The following is a 21,617-nucleotide window of genomic DNA, read 5'->3' as shown; positions in this document are numbered from 1 at the left end:
GGAGGGATCTTTTCCATAGAGCCCTCCAGTTCTGCCAATTAGCAGTTCATTAGGGTTAACAAGCTAACCTTTTGTCAAAGCAAACACTTTTGAAGGATTAAGCCTCATTCTCACCTTAGTGTGAATGACTTTAATCAGATAATCTCCTATCACCTAGTTGGGAATTTGTTGTTAAAGGTCTGGGGGAAGCTTGAAGTGAGTTGCTGGGGCAGCCGGGTGTTCCCTCAGGGCAGGGTGAGGAAGTCTGGCTGTCTGGAGCCCCAGGGTCTGGGAACTAAACTTGACACTCTGTTGACTTTACATAATGGCAGCATGAAAATAAGAAAAGCAAACTTCTCCTCACTGTTGCTATAGTGTAATGATTTGTTAAAAGTGGTAGTAGCATCAAGTTGTTTGTCTAATGGCCCTTCAAGACTTTCTGTGTCTTTCTTTCTGCCATCAAACACTTAACACATATGTGCCAGGTAATCTTACCATTTGAAGCTGCTTAGGAGTCTATGAGGAGTGAAGCTTTGCCTAGCTCTACCCTCCTTGCCATCTGCTTAGCACATGGGTTTAGCTGAATTATTTCACTTGCTATTCTTTTTCCAAATGTGTCAGTTCAGTTCAGTCACTCAGTCGTGTCCAACTCTTTGCAACCCCATGAATTGCAGCACGCCAGGCCTCCCTGTCCATCACCAACTCCCGGAGTTCACCCAAACTCATGTCCATCAAGTCGGTGATGCCATCCAGCCATCTCATCCTCTTGTCCCCTTCTCCCCCTGCCCCTAATCCCTCCCAGCATCAGAGTCTTTTCCGAGGAGTCAACTCTTAGCATGAGGTGGCCAAAGTACTGGAGTTTCAGCTTCAGCATCATTCCTTCCAAAGAAATCCCAAAGGTGATCTCCTTCAGAATGGACTGGTTGGATCTCCTTGCAGTCCAAGGGACTCTCAAGAGTCTTCTCCAACACCACAGTTCAAACGCATCAATTCTTTGGCGCTCAGCTTTCTTCACAGTCCAACTCTCACATCCATACATGACCACTGGAAAACGATAGCCTTGACTAGACAGACCTCTGTTGGCAAAATAATGTTTCTGCTTTTGAATATGCTATCTAGTTGATCATAACTTTTCTTCCAAGGAGTAAGTGTCTTTTCATTTCATGGCTGCAATCACCATCTGCAGTGATTTTGGAGCCCCCCAAAATAAAGTCTGATCCTGTTTCCATTGTTTCCCCATCTATTTCCATGAAGTGATGGGATCAGATGCCATGATCTTCCTTTTCTGAATGTTGAGCTTTAAGCCAAGCTTTTCACTCTCCTCTTTCACTTTCATCAAGAGGCTTTTTAGTTCCTCTTCACTTTCTGCCATAAAGATGGTATCATCTGCATAGCTGAGGTTATTGATATTTCTCTCGGCATCTTGATTCCAGCTTGTGCTTCTTCCAGCCCAGCGTTTCTCATGATGTACTCTGCATAGAAGTTAAATAAGCAGGGGGACAATATACAGCCTTGACATACTCCTTTTCCTATTTGGAACCAGTCATGTCCAGTTCTAACTGTTGCTCCCTGACCTGCATACTGGTTTCTCAAAAGGCAGGTCAGGTGGTCTGGTATTCCTATCTCTTTCAGAATTTTCCACAGTTTCTTGTGATCCACACAGTCAAAGGCTTTGGCATAGTCAATAAAGCAGAAATAGATGTTTTTTCTGGAAATCTCTTGCTTTTTCCATGATCCAGCGGATGTTGGCAAGTTGATCTTTGGTTCCTCTGCCTTTTCTAAAACCAGCTTGAACATCTGGAAGTTCACGGTTCATGTACTGCTGAAGCCTGGTTTGGAGGATTTTGAGCATTACTTTACTAGCATGTGAGATGAGTGCAATTATGCGGTAGTTTGAGCATTCTTTGGCATTGCCTTTCTTTGGGATTGGAATGAAAATTGACCTTTTCTAGTCCTGTGGCCAAAGCTGAGTTTTCCAAATTTGCTGACATATTGAGTACAGCACTTTCACAGCATCATCTTCCAGGATTTGAAATAACTCAACTGGAATTCCATCACCTCCACTAGCTTTGTTCATAGAGACGCTTTCTAATGCCCACTTGACTTCACATTCCAGGATATCTGGCTCTAGGTGAGTGATCACACCATCGTGATTATCTTGGTCGTGAAGATCTTTTTGTATAGTTCTTCTGTGTATTCTTGCCACCTCTTCTTAATATCTTCTGCTTCTGTTAGGTCCATACCATTTCTGTCTTTTATCGAGCCCATCTTTGCATGAAATATTCCCTTGGTATCTCAAATTTTCTTGACGAGATCTTTAGTCTTTCCCATTCTGTTGTTTTCCTCCATTTCTTTGCACTGATCGCTGAGGAAGGCTTTCTTATCTCTCTTGCTATTCTTTGGAACTCTGAATTCAGATGCTTATATCTTTCCTTTTCTCCTTTGCTTTTCGTTTCTCTTCTTTTCACAGTTATTTCCAAATGTGTAGGGTTTTTTTTTTCCCCCCTTTAAGTCTTCCCCCATACTAGAGTAGATTGTGAGCACCATGAAGAAGTCTTCATAATTTCTGTATTTGGAGTGTAAGTATAACTCTCAGTGTGTGGTGCTTAATAAATATTTTTAAACGAATCAAGAAGCAGCAGGGAGCACCCTGATGTCTACCTTAAGACACTAGAATTAATTTATGACTGTATTGCTTAGTTCCCACACTACTAGACAAGGCAACGAGGGAAGAAGAGAAAAAAGATGTGTATACAATACTCCTACCATTTTCATGTGACAAAAGTTCTTATTCAGAAGTCCCTTTAGGACACTGCTTGAGACATGGTTTGAAAATAATTTCTGGAAACAGAAAAGAAAGAAGGAAATAGATGCGGAAAAGATCCAGAAAGAAATAACCCATTTAACGGAGTGAAAAGAGAGAAGAATGTGGAATATCATAGTAACCAAAAGAAAGGAACTTTAGAAATAAATGAGTAGATAGATACACTGGGTATTTAGGAAAAGAAAAATCAATCTTGCTATTGATGTTTAAGGTTTTTTTTTTGTTTTGTTTTGTTTTTGCATTTAAGAACAAGTAGTGCAATGGCCACATTTTCTCCAGATGCTTTTTTTCTACATAGAACAGAATTAAAATGTAGACATATTTGGATTACAGTCCATGAGATAAATACAGTATAACATTTATACTGTTAGATCTAATAGATACTATTTTAAAATGATTACAAGAGGATTCTCTGCTTACCCACAGTACATCATTTTATGAGATGGTAGAAAGTATTTCATAATAGTACACTAATTATATAAGTATATGCTTATATAATAAGTATATATTATATACTATATTATAACATAATATAGGTAATATGTCACTTTGACACTCTAGCTACCAGTTTCATACTTATTCTTATAACTTTTTTGTTTATTAAAAGATCATTATTATATGTATTTTTTCCCCTAATGACAGTCTATATTAGGAGACATGTGTATATCCCAAACAGAGTGTGCTGCTGCTAAGTCGCTTCAGTCGTGTCTGACTCTGTGCGACCCCATAAATGGCAGCCCACCAGGCTCTGCCATCCCTGGGATTCTCCAGGCAAGAACACTGGAGTGGGTTGCCATTTCCTTCTCCAATGCATGAAGGTGAAAAGTGAAAATGAAGTCGCTCAGTCGTGTCTGACTCTTTGCGACCCCATGGACTGCAGCCTTCCAGGCTCCTCTGTCCATGGGATTTTCCAGGCAAGAGTACTGGGGTGGGGTGCCATTGCCTTAAGTATAATACACCTTAGACACATGACTTCAGGATCCGGGATGTAGGCTCAGAAATGCTGTACTATGGGGCAGGAGACTTGACTGCCTGCTGACTATGAGGTTTTGGTCAAGGGTCAGTTCTCCAGTCTTTGTTACCTTTTATGATAACTGAGGATTATAATGAATATGAATGACATGGGAGGTATTATGTTTTATAAAATTATATTATGAGGTGAAGTGGGAAAAAAGGAGAACACAAAATTGCATTTGTAACACAATGTCAACTGTTTTAAAACATGCATTGAGGAAAACTTGGAAAGAAATAAACTGTAATAGTATCAGTAACAATTTCTGGGAACTGGAATCACTGCTGATATTTATAATGTTCTGTCTTCAGTAATTTTGAGTGTTCTATCCTGTGTTTACGGGAGTAAATCTCCCCCCCCCTCCACCCCGCCCCACCCCGCCCCACCCCCAACTCGCTCCTCTCTGCAATGGAAGATTCTAATGTTTACTGCATCTCACTGCTACGGACCCTCAAATCACTTTCTCTCAGGTCTTCAGCCATTTGCTGTCATTGCCATTCTGGCCACAGCCCACTCTTTTGACTTGCTTTTATTCTTAGCAGCAGTGTATTTCCTGCATTCTGTTTTGAGATTAGACTATCAGCCTTCTGCACATAGCAGTCAAATGTAATCTAGTCATCTTCATGAAAAGCAAATCCCAATCCTGTGCCAGTTATACCCACACCCCCACCTCTAACATAACCAAACATGTCAATGGTTCCTGCTGGCCAAAATTATCAGGATTGTAGCTATGTATCATGAGTGTGACTAATCTTATTAAGATTCATCAGTTCTCTCACTGGACTCTAAGGTCTTTGAAGTTAAGCAGCCCATTAGTTTTTAAAGATTTTTTTTTTTCCAATGTGGACCATTTTTAAGGTCTTTTTTGAATTTGTTACAGTATTACTTCTGTTTCATGCTTTGGCTTTTTGGCCATAAGGCATGTGGGAGCTTAGCTCCCTGACCAGGGACTGAACCTGCACTCCCTGCGTTGGAAGGTGAAGTCTTAACCGCTGGACCAACAGGGAACTCCGGCCCATTAGTTTTTATGGGTGATTGGATTTCAGTACTAACATACGCTGAAGATTCAAGGTGCTAGGCCTGCAGTTCCCACTGCTTTGAATGATTTTTTTCCCAGATAGTTTTCGCTGTCTTGAGGACTATGCTACTTCTCACCATCTCAACCCTTGGCCACTTGTCCTGTTTAACACATAGCCTCCCCTCCATATCCCCTCAGCCTGCTATCTTTCACTTCGTGTACTTACCTCCATCTGAAATTGCCTCCGAGGTTTATTTGTTCCTTTATTTTTTGTTTACTGCCTACCTCCTTCTAGCAGACTGTAAACTCCTTGAAGGAAGTGAGTGGGCTGTGTTGTTCATTTCTGTAAACCACACTGCCTAGAATAGGACTTAGCACAGTGGATGCTCCATGAACATTTGAATGGTGGCATTGTGTGCAAATGTTTTCTGTTATGGAAAGAAGGGAGGAAGAATGGAAAAATGGAAAGGAAAAAAAGAAAAGAGAAACAAGGAAGAAATAGGGAAGGAAAGATGTATACTCCTCAAAATCTAATGTGGCCCCTCTTCACATTAAACTTGGGGAGCAGTTATGCCTGTATGAGAGCTCAGTTGAGCTCAGAGCCTCATATATGAGGCAACTATGTGTTGCCTCAGTGTCTTTAAGCAAAAATGATGAAAATAAATGGCCTGAGTTAGAAGACATTGATGCTAGTTCTTCTCTGACATTGTTCCAACTTATTTATACAACGCTCTGGTCTAATTAGGGAGACGGACTAGATAAGTCTCCAATGTTCCATTCTCTACTATAATTCTGTGGTTCTAAACCTTTAATTCTGAAATGTATTTGCTTTCTAATTCTTTTTTTCCATATGCTAAAATAATTATAATGAAGATTTAGATTCAAGTTTTAGATAAAATAGTCTAATTGAAAAATGCACAATTGGTTCATGCCTACCCAGGGGTGCCAAAAAAATGCACAATAAAATTAATATTTTAATTCAGTTTTAATATTTATATACATTGTAATACAAGTATGTTGAATTTATATAATGTTTTTACATTTATGTGATTTGCATATTAAATGGTATATATGTTATATATGCGATATGTCCTATTATATAACATACTATATATATATACACAATATATAATAGAATATATATATATATCATTAATATTTAAATACTAGGTATGATTTTAAAACTTCCTTATATGTGAAATATATAAAAGTCCTAAACTAAATTTAGGTAAACTAAATTCATATAATTCTATCAAATATTAATATATTTATTCAGATGCCTAAACAGGTTAGAATCCAGGCTACAGAAAAATGCTTCAAACCTCTTTCCTGCTGTAAAACTGAATGGAGATACATTTAATGCATATACTTAAAATGGATTCACCATATGGGAGTGTTTCCAATTCTTCATTGCCTTCCAGCAGCTTGTCTTAACCATCTATATTTAAACATGGGTTAAAAATCAGGGTGCCCGAATTTGAATCTTAGTTTTGACACTATCTTCCAATGGATTATTTTTACTTCAGAATAATACAAACAGCATTCCTAGATCTGTGATTCAAGACCTTTTCATATTTCGAGTTTAAAGAGCGTAATTTCTAAGGGTATTTTCATTTAGATGATGAGTTGAGGGGGATGATGCAGAAAAAGCAAATAATATTTATATGGCTGTGAGAGCTTACTGAGCTATATATAAATGTAGTGTATATGACAAGAAACATACAATTTGTACACACACATTTACACAGTGCCGTAAAGACTCCCACTTGAATGAAAAAGATAAATGCTACCGTTTCCTTTGTCTGTTTTATTGGTAAACCAGGTAGTTGATGTTATCTCTAAAAACCATATTCCTTTACTATATTTCTACTGGGATTCATTGGTATAATTAAAACTTGAATGGTCTGAAATATTTCAGAAACCTGCAGTGAATATTCTTTCCTTTATCTTAACATGTAGTTTTATTTCATCTAAAATTGTTCTCTGTAATTTCCCTCTCCACCCACAAATGACGTTCTTTTTATACTTATAGATGCATTCACTCATGAGCCGATGGACTATAACTACACTTCATAGATGTAAGAGGAACCATAATGCTATCCCAGCACTGAGGGAATATGATTGGTATTCTAAATGGGGAACTATTTACTTTTTATTACTATAATGATTTTTTAATAATTTTCACAATTTGAAATGTGGTTAGCATGCCACTGGTAGTGAAAGCTGACAATGTGATTTAATATTTTTAACATAGGATCCGGTGTTTGATACAGTGCTTCGAGATGTTAAATGTCATTATTCATGTTATGGTATTATCAATGACAATAAATTAAGCTAAACCAGTGATAATGAAGTTTTATATCACAATTTATTTGGACTCACTTTGAAGTCCTGGGTTGACCACTGCTTTGTATGAGATTTCTTAGCCACCCCTTTTTCCTTTACTAGTGTGAATAACATTTTTTTCCCTCTTCTTTGTCATTTACTAGGATGTTTATTCTACTGTTCCTAACATTTAAGGGTCTTTCTTGTATTTCTTTGTACTCTGTGCAGTGGAGCAGAAAATTTGTCTCAGTTTCAATTTCTCTTTTGTTCCCAGAACTTCCCCCTCCTCCAGTGTTGAAGTGGAAAAATAGTTTCCCCTCTTGCACCATACACAGGTTCAAAGTCTTGTTTTTCATCATGTTGCTCCAAACAGCAAATTTTCTAACCCACATGAAAAAGAACACCAAAGCTCTGACTTAGAAGTCTGCAAGGGTCTGAGAACAATAGAAAAGAAGTTCCTGCAACTAGGATTAGCCCTTAGTGGTTCACTGGTCATTCTGAGGAGGGGCGTGTGGAAGCCAACAAGGCCTCCAACCTGCTCGTACATGCACAGGTGGCCCAGCTCTGAAGTCAGTCTCTGTTGTCATGGAGAATGGAGGCAAAATTTAAAAGCAAGTAGCAAACAATCCAGTAGGGTAAGCCAGGGACTTGGGAGTCTCCCAAGGCTCCTCCCTTCCTCATTCCCTGCATGAGTCATTCTTCCAGTCTGTCCACACCCATTCACCCTTCTTCCATCAGCCTCCACCCCACACTCCCATTCACTCTCCATGCTGCTGCCACAGGATCCCTCTGAAATACAAGTCCAAATTCAACCTATCTCTTTGCTGATTAAACTCATCTAGAGTATCACAGTTTTCAAAGTAAAGCTGAAACTCCTTGGGTGAACACAGACCTACTTTCAGCTCACTTGCTGCCACTCTCCTACAAGTATCCAGCTCACTTCTAACTCCAAGACTAGCAGCTCCATTGTATTTGCCAGGCTCTTTTCCCACAGAACCTGGATTCACCTCTCTACTCATCTTGATAATTTCTATACCCCCTTTAAGGCACCTGTTAAAACAACCCCTCCAGGAAGCCCTCTTGACTCTACTGGAAAGCACCTTGGTCTTGCCTCCCATCATTTTAGCATTTATCCTTCAGCCAGAATTAATTAGTTTATATATTTTCCCCAGTCCCTTCCCTAGTAGAGGTATTATTCTTGAGGGGAGCGACTGTATGTTGTTATCCATTCTTGAATCGCTGCATAGCAGTCTATTGAGGTAGTTGTTGAAATGAGTGCTGAATTAGAAGAAAGGAAGTCCTCATTGCTTGGGGTAGCTCCTAATTGGCAGATGGAAAATGCCCATCCCTGTCCTTTGAGAAAGTGTCGGTTTCGTTTTTAATTTGCTTCCACTGGGTGTGCACTTGGGTACTTTTTCATGATTAATACTGAGAAGCGGCACCATCTAATTAATTAATTTATTTGTTCTGGAAGGGAGCAGTGTACAATATTAACTCAGTGTTTTGTGGATGTAGCCAAGGGTAGAGAACTCAAGTCGTTATTAATACCTCTAGAAGTAGTTTTGTACTTCAGCACCTTTCACGATGCTTTTCCTTCTCCTCAAGCCGTCTCCACCATCTTTAAAACAACCTAACAAACTTGTAGAAACATCACACGATAGGTAGCGTTTGCTCCTAAACTGCATTCAAAACATAGAAAAAAGTTTTAAAATTATAATCATCGTTGAATAAACTATTCCCTAAATCCTAAATAAATTCTGCCCCCGCAATCTCTAAAACTTGATCACATCACAATAGTCCAGGATTCTTTCCGTTCAAAGTGAAGGCAAGTTAAATCTCATTAATACCCAGTGAATTATGATCTGGGGCTGTGTTTTCTTTTGTTCTAGCAATAATATGACTTATTTGCCTCGGACGATTCCAGTATTTCAGAAAATGAATATTGTATAACGAAGGAGGAGTCTCTACTTTCTATATATCATATAATGCAGAGTTGGGGTGAAAAGGGGTTTTACAGTCCAAATATTATTTACAAAGTAGATGGGAAGCTAGTATGTGAGTATTCGTGCTTGTGTGACAGTTTTACCGTAGAATTCCAAAACCGTGGACGCCCTGTTCCTGGAGAAAGATATACACTAGCAGTCTTGCGGATGTTTTTCCCGTCTATGGGCCATCCAGGTTCGAAATCTGCGTGGTGCATTTTAAAGCGGCCAGCCCCACCAGCTCCTACTGTTCTATCCAGTTTTGGAGACTCACCTTCAGTCTAACCTTGCCGACGGCCTTACCAAGCCCCATCCTCCCGCCGCTTTCAAAAACGAACCTATCTGTCTGCCCAGCCAGTCTCAAGAATCAGAAAGTAGCAGGGGTGCGTCCCGTGGGCACTATAGCTCGGAGGTTACAGTGGTGAACGTATAAGATGGAAGATACCACCGGGAGGCGGCGGGGATGCACCGCGCCAGCGCCGGCTCGGGTTTCCTTTTGCTTTCTGCGCCGATGGACGAGTGGCAACCGCCACCCCCGGCAGACTCTTGTTAGGTTGAGGGGCGGCGAGGTGGCGGGGGGCTGAGCCGCCGGGCGGCGGAAAGTTGAAGAGCATTTTTTTTTTTTTTTCTGTCGCCGCGTGCGTTCCGGGGCTCGCGGAGTCCGCCCAGGGCTTCCTGGTGGGGCTGGGCCGGCGGGGGAGGGGCCGCGCAGCAGCAGCGGAAACCAGACCTCGGCGATAAGAGGCTGCACAGCGACATGCAACAGTCTTTTCACTGCAGCTGAATGAGTTGTGGCGCTCACAATGCTCCCGTGACCGGGAACTGACAAGTTCAATTTTAAATCGCGGGCCTCTTGGAATCATGACTCCCACAATGCCTTGGGCACTCGCTCGGCAGTCTGGCTGCCTCTGAGGGGGGAAAAAAATGTGAGAGGTAAGTTTCCATTTTCCCAGTTTGCTCGTGCTGCTCTGCTGCTCTGCATTGTTCGTACTCTTTCGGGACTGTACATGGCTGAAGGAGGAAGTGAAAGAAGGCTGGGGCCGGTTCACTGCGCTGGATGGTTTCCGATCACATACCATCTCGAGCTAGAGGGACAGCGGGAGGTTGCAGCTGCAGCCCAGCTCCGAGTAGCCCTTCCACGGGCTCTGCGGACACTGTCAGCCCTGCCAGCTTCCCACTTGGCAGCCTAAAACAAAGAGAAAGAAAGAAAAGGGGGGAGGGCGGTAAAAGAAACAGGTGCGTGGAAGTGTACTTACAACTTAACGGCCTTTGTCGGGGGAGGGGGGGATGCGAGTCCATCAGACGCGAGCCACGGTTTCTCCCTAGAGGTCCCGCATCCTTGTTCCCGAGGCTGCCATCCAGCCCGGTTTTCATCTGGGCCAAGTATGTGCACGCAAAGGTTAATTCTCTGCTTGCTACCCATAAATTACGCATGACATGTTTAGCTGGCCTTCCTTATATGGAGAGTGCTGTATTTCAGTCCAGTTTGCCTTTTGCCAAGTTTTCAGGGCGGAAGACGCCCTGCATGAGAGGGCTCCTGTTTTTTTTTTTTTTTCCATCGTTTTGTAGTGCGTCACTCAAAAACTGTAAGAAAAGTAAGTATAGACGCTCTCTGGGTGGAGCCGCAGTTGGTTGATTGAATTGCTTTCATGAAAGGTTGAAAAGAATGAAAAGTAGTTAAGACTTGGGTTCTGGGTTGTTTTTTTTTTTTTTTTTTTTAGACAAAAGGAGGATAAATATGTAGCGCGTCCCCTCCCTCCCCTTCTCTCTCTCTTTTTTAAACGGAGCCGGAATCTGTTATTGGTAGTAATGTGTCATGTGAGAATACTTCGATTCCGGAGCCTGTAAGGCGAGCAGGTATATGGTGGAGTTTATGCTTGCCCGTCTCACAGTACTTTACAACTAGCGTGGTGGAGCTAGAAGAGTAATTGTGTTTTTCAGTCTCTCCCGGGCCGGGGAGAATATGCGGCTGCTAGGATTCTGTGGTGTATTTCCGAGGAGTGTGCTTCCCTAGGATTAAGATTGAGTAAGAAGCTGCCAGCAAGGTTATTGGCGCTGCCTTTACTTTGTGTATCTACCAGCCCCGGCACAAGCCCAGAGCAAATGGATGGTAAACTCTGCTATACTCGGAGGAATTTCTTAAGCAAATTAATCCACCGAGAGAGAAGTCATAATTAATGCCTTTGGATTTGCAGGCCCTCTGCAATGTGCTTTGAAATACTACACCCGTGGACGCGGTGTTCCTCCCTCCTGGGTTTGAACACAGTGTCTGTTTATACACGGAGGGTATTTAGTACATAACTATTCTATACCAGGCTAAGTGATCCACTCCCTGTTATCTCTTTGGATTGCTGAGAGCGTTGGTGTTTCTCCCTGTCTTGTTGCTGAGATAAAATATTATCACTGAGACAAGTTAAAATGAAAGTTCAAGGACTGTAAAACTCACCCTAGGAATGCTTAGCTCAATACTTAGAATGGCTCTGATGCGGTGCTCTAGCCAGAGACACTGAATAAAGTTATTTTGTAGGCAGTGAAAGCACAATGTTGTCACTTGTATTTTCGCTTTCTTAAACTTGGTGACAACTGCAGCTCAAAACTGTTTTTTTAGGAGACTCCAGCATTCTGATCTTCATTAGTGTTGCATGGGGGTGAATTTTTTTTTTTTTTTTTTTTACTTACTGTGTTGTTAGGCCTTCTTTCAAAAGATAGACATAGCTTTTAGTTTTATTTAATGGGGGGTTTCCTCACAAAAGTGGCCTTTTGTGTTTTAAGGAACAGGTTGGGTCAGCACCAGAAAACCTGTTTAACCATCTATAATTACAGTGTCACTTAAGACAGAATAATCAGGTTTTATTATGACGAAGAGACTCAGAAAACCTCACATATGCCTGGTTTAATTTTTTTTTTTCTCATGGAACTAAGATAAAATTTGTGTGCAGATACACATCTCGTGTGATACTCTTATGCAGCCATGCCAACAGACTCCAAAGTGTTTTATGCTTTGAGATATTATTGCTTGTGTTTACATTTCCACATTTGGGGCAAACTTAGGCTCCAAGTTGAATTCATTAAATTTTTATTCCAACATTCTGTTCTTCCTCTGGGCACAGAATTCCTATGACATGAAACACTGGATTCTGTTCCAGAACAAGAACAGAGTATCCCAAAGTTTCTCCTGGGACGGGGGTGGGAAGGGAGTAAAACTGTATTTCTGACTGAAGATGAGTGTATTATTTTGTTAAATAAAATTTCCCATCTTTTTTGTAAACAAAAAAAAATTGCCCTTGGATTTATCATTGTCGCCATACATTAGGCCTGTATTTGATATATCTATTTATGGAAACAGAATAGCCTTCCTGCACCTTCTGGCTTTCTGTTTGGTGATGGGAAGATGCGGAGGTAAGAGACTCTCAGATCTTGCTTAGAAGAAGCTGAAAAGAATAGGTGATTGGAGTTTCTTGTACTCTGAGGTGTCAGAGTGGCCAGTAGGTATGAAGGCCAGGGAAGCAGATGAAGGAAATGAAATATAGTCATTTAAATATTTGGCTCAATAGAGAATCCCAACAGCAATAGCAATAACAGAGGATGTTACACAGGAAAATTTTAAAACGTGAACTTTTAGGCCACAAAGCTTCATGTTTTTGAAATCTAGAACATGCTGTCCATACGTAGCCACTGGCCACGTGTGACTATTGAGCCTTTGAAATGTGGTTATCTGGATTGAAGTTTGTTCTAACTGGATATTGAATACTTTATACAAAGGAAAGAATGTAAAATACCTGGTAATATTTTTATAGTGATAATATATTACAGTGATAATATTTTGAATATATTAGTTTCAGTAGAATATATTGTTAGATTAATTTTACCTGTTTCTTTTCATTTTCTTTTTTAAAAATATGGCCACTTGGGACTTTCCTGGTGGTCCAGGGGTTAGGGCTCTGTACTTCCACTGCAGGGCATGGGGGTTTGATCCCTGGTGAGGAAACTTAGGATCCCATGTGCTTTGCAGCGTGGTTAAAAAAAAAAAAAAGTAAAAAGAAAATATGGCTACTAGAAACTTACAATAACAGATGTGGCATGCATTGTATTTCTATTGGACAGAGCTGTTCTAGAGTAAAGCAAGAAAGCAGTATTCTGGGAGAAAGCCTAATAGAATTTACTGGACAAAACACAATAAAAGGGATTTTTATTTTCACAGGCTAAAAAAGTTTATTATATATAGGAATACTTCATCTTTCTTACCCATCGTAACTAAAATTTGAGAAAACACACCACCTAACATCTATTTTTATTTCCTCAAAACTACTGTTTAGTTTAGAGATTTAATGGTGAGGTAGTAATAGCAGAGAAAAAGCTTATAATTAGGGGATGAGTCTTAACACCTCTCAAAGGCCAGAATAGAGTATGATTGCTAGTTAGGAACATTTTAGAGACTCTATAGTTATCATTGTCCCAAAGTTACCAAACACAAACGAGTCACTGAAATTTATTTTAAAATAGAGTTTTTAGTAAATAGCAATTATCTTCAAATGCTTAATATATATTTTCCTTTGCTATGACTTTCCTTCCTTAGAAAATAAAAACACGTAATAAATCCAAACAACTCCTGACCGTATGTTAATCAAAGATTAATAAATTCACAAGAAGGAAAGACTTTCACCTGTAGGGAAGTGGGCATTGTTTTGAATACTAGGAAAGGTAAGAATACAATTCTTTGGTAATGTTTTGGGCTTTGAAGAATTCCTATACACGGAGACATTGTCTTTATAATTTGAACACATTCTTGAGAAAGCATCTGACTGGTAAACAAAGCACAATGGCATAGGTCCTGGAAACATTCCTCTCAGATATTTTCATAACTGAAGTACATTTTGTCATACACAGTGAGTGTTAAACTGAAAAAAAAAATCCATATAACATAAGCATACTTTTATTTACTTGAAGGAAACTAAATACATGAGACAGGTTGGAGCCTATGAGTTCTTCTTTGCTGGGGGAGAAGGGGCAGATTTTATGGAGAATCTCAGAAGAGTTACCTCCCTGCTTGGTGCCAATCTTGAATCTGTCTCCCACCACAAGAAGCATAACTGCCATTAGTGTCAATGCATGTGGAGCCTTTGGGGAACAATGATCCCCGTTAACTTTGTAGATCGTTTCTGATGAGTCATGGAGCAGATTCACTAATGCTTGGAGAATTATTGATTGCAAAGCAGAGGATTTAAGAAGAGCTATTGACATAGGGCACTAAAAGTCTCTAGACATATTTTATATTTTTAGAGTTGAGGTAGGGAACTTGGGATTTATGTCATGCTTTCATATTATAAAAAATATGCATTTATATAAACATTACAGCTATATCCTTGAGAAAACCCTTAACAAATAATGAGGTAATAGCTTTCTGCATATTATTATTAGTCTTTTAATGATTTCATTACATTTCTTTCAAATAACTACTCATATTTTCTAAAAGGCATCTTATTACCTCTGCCTATGACATATATAAAAATGAAAAACCTTTGAAGGATATATATTACAGTATGAGCATTATGTATTTGATACTTTTCCCACTATTTTCGAGATCTTATCCTCAGTTTCTGTGATGATCCTTTGTTAGAATTCAGGATATATTAACCTCAAGATGAAATGTAGGCATATTGGATAGAGTGGAAAATTACATTCCCACTGTGATCAATTATTTTTTTAAAAGTGAAGATGTTTCTGAAATAAGTGTCATGCTTCAAATAGTGCATATGCTCTAAAAGAAAATCTGTCATTTCTTTGGACAATTGTTTTAAGAAATTGAGAGTTGCATCTTTAAATACCCAAAGAGGTGAATAATAGCTAATAAGGTAAATAGTTCCATCAAGTGTGGGTACAATTTGTGTGTGAGTATGTATATATGAATATAAAACTGTTCCCAAGGCAACACCAATTTATTCAAATCTCGATATTAAGTAACATAATGTTATTAAAAAGGATTATAGTAAATACTATGTAATCCAAAGGCTATGTCCATGTGTATCAACTCCATTCCAGTCCCTCTCTAGCTGAGTTCACAAAATGATATTTCTTCTCCAAAGGATTCTTAAAAAAAATCTGTCTTGACACTGGACCTTTACTATATTTTCCACTTTTAAAATAGTTGAACTATTATTTAATTCATAGTTCATATAATTACGAGTGAACTTGTTTTAAAGAGCTAACAAGATTCTTGGATTGTGGGAACACACTTAATCATGTGAAATAAACATTATATGCTGATTTGAGATGTTTTGTAAAGTTGATTCATGGGAAAATATATGTTGTGGCAAAAATAGCAAGTTAGGTTCAGTGAGGTCTACCAAACTTAATCAAGATGCATCTTGTCCTCAAAGAGGTGGCAGTCTTGTCAGGGAAGTTAAGAGTTTTGAAAATAACTGTAAAGTGCAAACCAGTATTTCATAAACGGTAGCTAGGTAACATTGTATGGAAGTTGAGATAAGGAAAGCTCTGACCAATACATGTAATAAATATAACAGTTCTAATGCATAAATAGTGGAAAACAAAAAATATTCTTCATTTTTTGATATTATAGAAATATTATTCTGTTAAAGCAGCATTAACTATATCTATTCAGTGATGTTTCCATATTATCATGTGTTTATATTTAATATCTAGGCATGATTTTCATACATATACTAGTTCATTTGTTCAGTCCATGTTGCTGGTAGAAATACATATTTTTCAGATGTCCTATAGTAAAATATTGATAGCTTTGGCATTAGCACTACTGTTAAATACCATAAAGTACCAGCTTTTGAAGCTACCAAATAATTACAAATGTATCAGAAAACCACAATGGGTAACCAGGGTAAACAGTGCATAGAAAATTTCTTCAAGGGAAAAGCTAGGTTGAAAATCTAGGTTAAAAGTAAACTGATAGTTACAAGGTCATTTGCTAAAAAAAAAAAAAAAAATCTGTATATTAAAGTTAAGCAGTGAATATATTACTAAAATGTACCAAAAAAGTGATTTCATTTAGGGAAAGAGAATGTTTTATACTGAATGAAGCAATGAGAGAAATATATATTAGCAAGGAGATTTTAATCAGAGACAGCCAGAGTATCCAATTTAATGTGACATTGAATAGGAAAGTGAAGAAATAAAAACAAGATATAGATGATGATTTCAGGCACTGGTAGAAGTGTCACAATTGTGAATACAATTTTGTGGGTTTTTAAAAGTAGTTCATAAATATTTTAAGTATGTGGTTGTGGAAGACATGGTAACATTGTGTATACTTACTGTACTCAAAATTCCTCCTTACTAACATTTGTCTACAGTGATTATAACTGAATAGACTCTTCTAGAAAATTAGAAAAAGTGTGGTAACAATAGTATATGCAGTGGGAGTGTGAGGAAATCGAAATGGTGAAAGACTTTACAGTTTAATAGTCAAAACATGTCAAAAGCAGGATAAATAACAAGAATGCCAAATGAGGCATTAAGAAGTCCATATTCATATTTAGAACATCATTAAGGATACTTCTTGAACTTAAAACTTAAAAACTATTCAGAGCTTATTGTATCCAGAAAATTTAAAATTTAATCAAGTCAAATATCCAGCAATCTGTTTATCAACGTTGTTGATCATAGTAGTAATGATAGGTTAACATTTTATTTGTTTCTGTCTTATCGGACTACAAGAAGAGAATTACCTTTACAATGACCTTTTAGCACTCTATGTGGATGGCTCCCCTTATCCTAGTAGAAAGATAGTCTGGGATGGGATGGTGATAATCAAGGTGACCACAGATAGAATAGGAAGGCAGATGGCCTGCTAAGGGGGAAAGTTGGTGGAAAAAGCTCTGAACCATTAAGTGACTTTGCAACTCAGTGTTCTCCTAACACCGACTCCCTCACTGATATTTCTGTTTACTAAATTTCAGTTTAAAAAAGCCATCCTATGAAATGATATATCAGTGTCTGTGAGCACTGTGTCTACATTTGTTTTGAAAGTCCAGTGTTTGTTGCAGTGAGGAGCCCACTTGGGGGTACATGTTTTGAAAAGTGATGCACTTTATAAATACAAGAGGTGATATTGATATTATTATCATTTACAAGTTATTATATTTTTATATATTTATTACACTTTGTCAATATCTTAAAAGGAGTAATAGACTTGGGAGATGGGGCACAAAAATCTCACAGTGTATGGATTTTATTTTACCAAACCAGATGTGACTAGGTATGTGGACTGGAAAAAAAAATTTGCTCTTTCTGTTGTTTAATTTCTACATCTGTATAATTATGAGCATATAAATAATAGTTAATAATATAAGTGCCATTTGCTATACATTTCTTTACAAAATATCTCATTTAATCTTTGTGACAGATGTAAAATGCCCCTGTTGACTTTTAAAGGTGACCAGCATGACTGCTAAACACTTTTTGTCATTTTCAGAGTTGTGAGACTTTTTTTTTTAACTCCGATTCCATATTTTTAACCTTTTTTTTTTTTTTTTTGGTCTTGCTTGCCATCATTTCAAAGAATGGTGATGAGGATAATAGCTTTAACAACGACCGCTAACATGTTGGACTACTTACTTTGTGCCAGGGTAAGGTGTATGAGTTAATTTACTTACTCCTCAGAACAACCCTATGAGATGGGTGCTATCTCAGTCTCACAGGGGAAACTGAGGCACAAAATTAATTGCCCGTGGTTCCTTAACTAAGAAGTGGCACAACAGGGAGTTGAACCAAGGTAGTCCAGTTCTAAAGTTGTGAAAGAATAAAAACAAAATTTAAAAAGATACTTGGGTACTGATAGGAGATTGAGACTGTAGACATTTGGAATAATCCACAAGAGTAACCCTTGCTACAGCATTTGAGGAGACTCCGGAAGAATGGATAGGAAGTTAAGAGGAGAGAGATAAAGGGTCTGGGGAGGGGCAGGTGATAGGGTAGAAGAAATAAGGAATCAGTGGAGAAAGGGAGTTTGGGGCTCCACTCTGGAGGACAGTTGGGGACAGGTAGGAAGTTCAGGGCACAGTGGGAACATTAGGAGATATTTGCTTTAGCAAGTAATGTACAGGTGTTGTGTTTTAGTGACATTTTTTAGAGGAGAGTAGGACATACATAGGATGAAATGGAAATTGTTGGCTAGAGATGAGGGACTGGAAAAGGACAGTAACAAGGTAATGAAGGGACACGTGTTCTGGGGAAAAAGTCACAGGCTTAAGGTCCACAGGATGTAGCAACTAATTAGATGTGGATATTAAAGGTGATGGGAGATATTAAAGATGATTTAAAGAGTATAGTAAGAATTTTTAAAACTTTTCATCCAAAATCCCTTATTTAAAACTTTGTTAATGTTATCCCTGTTCATCATACTGTTCTTGTGAGCTCTTTGCATATAAAGAACTATATTTTAAAACATCAGAGAAAAACACTTAAAATTATATTTTATCCGGGACTGTAACTTGGTTAGGTGGAAGATACCTGTTACATTCTTGAAAACAGTTAATTTCTGTGTCAAGCTCCTTTAAAACACAGGATCCAATCAATTAAAGAATGGTATTTAAATTCTTTATCCCAAATTGGTCATTCTAAAGTAACCATCATTTCATCTTAGGGGTATGTTGTTGTTTGCTGGGAAATGTCTTATTGAAGGCTAGGCAGTTCTGGTCCCTTTAAAGTTCATGCAGAACATGGGTGTAAATGATCCCCAGTGATAAACCAGGTGGCAGATAGATACATGATAAAACAAGTTTGCAATGTGCTCAATGTGGCTGACATTTATACTTCTCAGACCTTGCTATTTTAGGGAAGGTATCAATGATACTCTCTTTCCTGGAAATAAAGATCCTCAATAATCAGACACCCTTATAAACAAAATGATTTACATACGAAAATAAATAAGCAGTTGCATTGAGTTAGTAGTTACCTGGAGTTGGGAGGATAGTTATATTTCAAACAGAATAGAAAGCTTTACAGGAGTACCCGTAGGCTTTTTTATATAAGGCATTTATGTGCTTTTTACAAGTAAGTGGCTTAAGAGTTTAAGTTGAGCATGTCAGAGCAATGACTGTATTTAATATACATAGAGAAATTCTCATGAAATCAAGAGTTTCCAAGAAAAAGATTCCATTTATAAATACTTATCACTTAATTTATTTAGATAGTCTATGTCCACGGAAAATAATTTTTAAATTGCACTGTATATGTCTTTAAATACAACATGTAGAGCTAGAGAAAATAATGTTAACGGTGTTTCCATTTTGCCTTTTGTTTATATGCCTTTTAGTATTATGTGAAAACCACACTTAGAATGTGTCTTTTTCTATTATTAGACTTTTTTTTTGCCCCATCTGGTTTTGGCTGTGTGCTATAAAGATCTGGTAAAAATCTATTTTTGTTGAATTATTAGATAATGCTTAGAAAATGTTCATTTCAAAGTAAATACGATTAAATAGTACTAAGATTAGAAATTCTTCTTTGCCTTCCCAACTCATGGGCCAATCTTAACTATTAAATTTACTCTAAATTATTTTGAGCTGTTATTTGAATTTCATTGCTCAAAAAGTTCAGGAAAACTGCATTGTCAACTTAGTGGCATTCAAATAAGGCAATTGGTCTTAAATAATTGGTATTACATGCCCCATCCAGAAGACTTTGAAAGATTGGATGAGCACAGCAAAAGTGAACAACTGGGAATACAAGCAGATCTTTAACCCAGCTGTGGAACCTCTCTGAGGTATTTCCAAATAGGACCTTTCTGAAAATTAATTAGAAATAGCCAGAACAATAGTGGAGATTATTGAAAAAAAATTGAATTCTGCATAATTCTTTCAGAAGGACCACATTGACTGAAAATTGCACATGGGAAATGACTCTCCCAGAGAAATATATTAATGGTTCGAGGACTGGGTTTTTAAAGTAAATATTGTTTTGGAAGCAGTTAATATAGAGACTGTTGTGTCTGTTTCTCAGTAATGGATTAAAGTTTACTCTGTGCTGAGGTCTTTTTCACTTAAAAGGCTATTTTTCTATGTTGATAATAAGGCAATATAGGGAACTCATTCTTTATGTTCTGAAAAATAATCAATTAACAAACATTTGCTGAGCACCTATTAGAAGTAAAGGATTATAGTAGGTCAGGAGAGAAGGTCCCAAAGGAGAAGTACATAGGTTTTATTCTTGTCTGACATATAATTGAGTTGGGGAGAAAGACATGAGAAGTTAACAGTACAGTCAGTATTGACACCGTACAATTGAATACCAAAGGAGGAAATGAAAAGGGGGAAGTCTTTGCGGAAATGAGTGTTTAGGGTGTAGAACTGCTACCCCCTCTGTGGAGGAGGGCACCTGACCCAGGGTAAGCTTAAGCAATCTTTTCAGAAAATGGAGGGAAAAGGTATGAAGAGAATGAGGCTAGCTTCCATATTCGAGCATCTTCTGTATGTGAGGTGGTCTTTGCAGAAAAGAACCTGCTCACAGTGCTGCACAGTTAGGGAACGGACTTGTTTGCTAGGAACCACCATCCTCTTGATAGAGTTGAGGAAACTGAGGCTCAGAGAGGTTAACTTACATGCCAGAATTCACACAGCCTGATGAGTAGTTGAAATGAAGCCAGGTATTTCTACACTTCTCAGATAGCATTCCGTCTCCCCTTTATGATTCTGCTGAGAATGAATGTGATATAGTTATGATACAGTAATTTGAAACTTCACCCATAGAATTGACATGACTCAGGAAGGTATAAATTTAATTTAAAAGGCTGGCTAATACATTTTGTTCTTTTGCTTTGACATTGGATTATTAATACACATGGCATAGAGTTTGCCCAATTGTTTGTAATCATTGCTTTTTAGGTTTGTAAAAACCAAAGCAAAGCAAAACACATCAGGCCTCCTGTAGCAGATATGGTAAAGGCATGCAGTAGTGTGACCCATTATAACATTGCATTTGGGCCATCTGGGATCCTCCCAGAGGAAGCTTTGCTGAGATAATGTACTTTCACACCAGTAACATGATGCCATAAAATTTTCACCAAGAAGTGATAGGCCTAGCTCCAGAGTACATGCTAAATTTGTTTATCAAGCTGAAACTCTAATACTTTGGCCACCTGATGTGAAGATCCAACTCATTGGAAAAGACCCTGATGCTGGGAATGATTGAGGGCAGGAGAAGAAGGGAATGGCAGGATGAGATGGTTGGATGGCATCACCGACTCACTAGACATGAGTTTGAGCAAAATTCAGGAGATAGTGAAGGACAGGGAAGCCTGGTGTGCTGCAGTCCATGGGGTCCCAAAGAGTCGGACATGACTTAGCGACTAAACAACAATATGGGCATTTTATGCTTTCATGTTGTATCATCTTCACACAATAATCTGCCCTCTCTGTCCCTCTGTGGCAGAGCTTATGATATTAAAAAAAGATAAACGATTAATTGAAGACTTGTTGTCTTGGAGCTAGTCTCTTACTAAAAAAT

General features: G+C 38.3%; 1 protein-coding gene across 42 annotated transcripts in view; it reads left to right on the top strand.

Moving 5' to 3' along the window:
* Positions 1–21,617, top strand: part of MBNL1 (muscleblind like splicing regulator 1) — a 218,314-nt gene that overhangs the window by 17,557 nt on the left and 179,140 nt on the right. For 22 of the 42 annotated variants that reach the window (XM_060394762.1, XM_060394736.1, XM_060394760.1 and 19 more), the window contains exon 1: positions 9,905–10,073. The exons of the other annotated variants lie outside the window; for them this stretch is intronic. The gene's annotated coding sequence lies outside the window, so the exon portion shown is untranslated. Of the gene's footprint in view, positions 1–9,904; positions 10,074–21,617 lie in introns of those variants that run through there. 42 annotated transcript variants of the gene reach the window in all.

Source organism: Ovis aries, chromosome 1, assembly GCF_016772045.2.
Source record: "Ovis aries strain OAR_USU_Benz2616 breed Rambouillet chromosome 1, ARS-UI_Ramb_v3.0, whole genome shotgun sequence".
In the NCBI taxonomy this organism is placed as follows: Eukaryota; Metazoa; Chordata; class Mammalia; order Artiodactyla; family Bovidae; genus Ovis; species Ovis aries.
This window is presented reverse-complemented; position numbering and strand designations above follow the sequence as displayed.